The sequence below is a fragment of the Halyomorpha halys genome, unplaced genomic scaffold (genome assembly GCF_000696795.3).
Source record: "Halyomorpha halys isolate HHAL.00 unplaced genomic scaffold, Hhal_1.1 Scaffold2752.1, whole genome shotgun sequence".
NCBI classification, from domain to species: Eukaryota; Metazoa; Arthropoda; class Insecta; order Hemiptera; family Pentatomidae; genus Halyomorpha; species Halyomorpha halys.
In genome coordinates this window covers 40851-44383 of record NW_027105080.1, presented here as the reverse complement: position 1 = coordinate 44383, position 3533 = coordinate 40851, and the positions used below count along the sequence as shown (strand labels likewise).

The window sequence follows — 3533 nt, the reverse complement described above, 5'->3', positions numbered from 1 at the left end:
AGTTTAAATTAATGTTTGAAGTACCACCAATGGGTGGTTCCTTCCCAAGATTTTCAAGTGTATATGAAACATACTACATATTTACCTGTTGTATTATTTTGTACAGTTGTAAATTACAATAAATAAATAATAAAAAAAAAAAAATTATCGAATTTCACTCCCAAAAGTCAATCGAATCTTGAAAACGCCGCATATGTACTAACAAAAAACCTATTCGAACTAAATAGGGTAGCGGTAAAAATATTTTTTTAAGATACCTGCAGGACGGATATATAAACATATCAAAGTAAAAAGAAAGGTGTGATATCTTATTAGAAAGATTTATTCTCAACTCATTGAATATAACATATCATTACCTGAATATAAATATTTTGTATAATTGTAAGTAAATATAATACTAAAAACTTAAAAAATTAAATATAAATAAAACTGACACATTTAGTTAAAATCTGGTACCTATAACTGTGTACCTCTTTTGTTTTGTAGTTTTTCTTTTGTAACTTATAAAAAAAAAAATTAAAATCTACAATGTTTCTGACCATTCTCATATGCAATATTTTTGTTACTGATTAACTTTAGTATAGTGCTTTAGCCATTATTTGGCTTAATATTATGCAAATAAAACAAAACTTAATTGAAATGGGCAATTTGCAGAACTGCATTCACAAAACAATAATTACAATATTCCAATCACTTATTACACTCAGTTAGAGAGTTGAATTTCTAAATAGAACTAAATAATATTATCACATATTATTTCTCAGGGCATGAATATAGCACATCACAGACAGAAACAGTCATTTCGTAGATCTAAAATTAAAATAAACGATTAACTGGTGATTGGCTCTCCAGAAATCATATGAATAATTTCTTTTGCTTACATTTTATCTCAAAGAACATAAGGTCTACTGTCATGGCTTATAACCAGATACCAAACTGATTTGTATTTGCGAGGATTTAAGAACAAGTCTCAACTTCAAATGATTCGTTGGGGAGTTTCATATGTTAACCTTATGGAAGTCTTCAGATGTGTAATAATTAATAATAGGATATATTATTACTCAAAATGGCAGAAAATATGGCCGATGGGACTAAGTTATTAATAAAACCTGTAGTCGCACTCAAAACGCTGAACGCGTGCTCGATCAAAAAATATCCAACACTAAATTTGAGTTTGGCATTAAAAAGTATAAAGTACAAAACTGAAAAAAAAAGAAAATGTACTTTGTAGAGCATCTATGAATTTTAACACGCAAACGTGAAACCAAGGTCAATCGTGTATTCAAAAAATACAACAAATGTATACAAAAAACTAATAAAAGATCTATTTAATGATGAAATACAATATTATAATAAAACAGTAAATTAAAAGCTGGATTCCTATTCACTACATTAAAAAAAAAAAAATTATAATTTTAAATATTATAGAAGGTACATGAAGCTACAAGCTTCAGAAAGACCATAAATGCAAAAATAAAAGATACATCTAAAAAAAAATAAATAAAGCGAGCTTCAGGATTATATAATGAACATGTTTCTCTTAGAAAATACCTTCTTTGATAAGTATTGTTTTAAGGACATAACACAGAGTGCGCTTTGAAACGGAACGGAACTCAAACAATGGGAAATATTAAAATTGGAACTTCCGTCTCTTGTTCGTTTATTAAAAAAAACATTTGGATATTAGAAAAGATATCACCTATCTGTATATATAAAAGTACATACATTTACTCGTATTGACATGATATGAATTCATTTGATGATTTTAAAAAGTTTAGGTTATGAACTAAGCTTAGCAAACACGAAAATGTAGGATATACTATAGTACCAGAGCTTTGTTTCAACAGGAGTTACCAAAATATTATAATAAAATAGTATCTATTATAGTAAGTAGACGCAGAAGAACAATATTCTTAACGACCCCAAACCAACACCTGCACCCGCCTGCGTTACTACAATATTGTTTATTTCTTACCCAGAAAAACTGTACAAATTACTCACAATTAAACACTCTCTGCATTTCCTCTGTCTTGATTCAATTTGCTTCCTCCTAAACGATATTGTTCATGAATTGTATTTTTGTCTGTTTGTATTTACGTTCGTCCACAAATAATTTTGATGTCCCACATAGGATTTTTTTCTATAAAACTCGTGCACCATGTGGTTTGTCTAATATTCACTCATAAAAACCAATAAAAATGCTATCAATAAATAAACAGATGATTTATGAATTTTCGAAAAGGTATTGATGAAGTGGAAAGTTCTCCTCTAATGGGATCTAAGTGTGTATTAGCCCGAGACAGGTCTTATTTCACTTACCCCCTGTCGGCGAGAATCGGTCATGGTCTAGCAATAAAACTATAATCCTCTTTCGGACCCACTAACAGGATTCCCATCTGAATATTCATAAGATGTGTTTGATTGACGCATAGGATTAGGGGTTCGCCGCAAGTCTTTGCCCTGTCTTCCAGAAAGTGTTTCAACCGCTCTGTCCAAACCGGGATTTCGTAGGCATTTTTTTTTTTTTTTTAGCTCTTGTTACCACACTCAGAATAAGATAGTGACTTTTTTTTACGATTCCAATTGTTTCAGATATTCTTCTGAATATCGAAAATTCAAAGATTACTGCTTACTCATCCATAAATTGTTTTTCTTTCAGAAATAATATCTATTTTGTCTTCAGCCACTAGAAGTCTCTACACTAGTGAGTATAAGCAGGCATCAGAGTTGTAGGTGTGCTTAAAGAAGTTTACCCTAGTGTGGGATCCTGGACATGAGGGAGTCAGAAGCAATAAAAAACTGACTAGCTAGAAAGAAGTGGCACTGTTAAATGCAGCCAGATTCTTCCTTAGTTATTTCATAAAAACATCAATTTAAAGAACTCCTTGATTTGACATGGTGGAAAACAGGCAAGGAGTGGATGGACAGGCGGGGCAGAGATAGGCAAAGCTATATATTCATAAAGTCTTCATAAGGTCTCTACATCTAGAACCAAGATTGTTAGACTTAAATAAAAACGAACTCTGATTTCTAATAAGAATACTCCCAGGCCATTGCAGACTTAAATGACTTTTATATCTAAAAATTTGTTGAGTAATTTGGTGATGAAACATGTCGTTTATGTGGACAGTCTTCGGAAATAACTCTACACAACAGTGTTGTGACCGCTGTGCGTCACTGAAACGATAGAATCCTAAAAAATAAGGCTTCCTCCATTGAGTAACCGTTCCTTTTGATTTTCATCAGGAAAACCCAAAGGTTCGTAATAGGCAGCATAAGTCAGACTAATAGGCGCATTCAATTGACCCACCACCACTATAATAAGTATATCGTAGCAAGAATACTATAAGTATCGGGACTTACACAAGTATATGCGTGACTCGATAACTTCTAAAGTTCTTCAGCTTCCTTTTTTTCCTTCTTCAATTATATCATTGCTGCATTTTTAGTAGTTATAGTTGTTGGCTGGGGCTTTAGGGCGTTTAAAAGGCCATTCCTGTTTAAGAAAACAATTTCAACGTTTTTCTGGTCAT

The 3533-nt window shown here is 31.7% G+C and overlaps 1 protein-coding gene across 6 annotated transcripts in view; it reads right to left on the bottom strand.

The window, feature by feature from the left end:
* The window catches only part of LOC106691696 (uncharacterized), a 22136-nt gene extending 19958 nt beyond the window's left edge, over nucleotides 1-2178 (bottom strand). For 2 of the 6 annotated variants that reach the window (XM_014437548.2, XM_014437550.2), the window contains exon 1: nucleotides 2002-2175. The gene's annotated coding sequence lies outside the window, so the exon portion shown is untranslated. Of the gene's footprint in view, nucleotides 1-2001 lie in introns of all 6 variants that reach the window. The other 4 variants (XM_014437549.2, XM_067048432.1, XM_067048419.1 and 1 more) reach the window with 4 other exon arrangements.
* Nucleotides 2179-3533: the final 1355 nt, after the last annotated feature.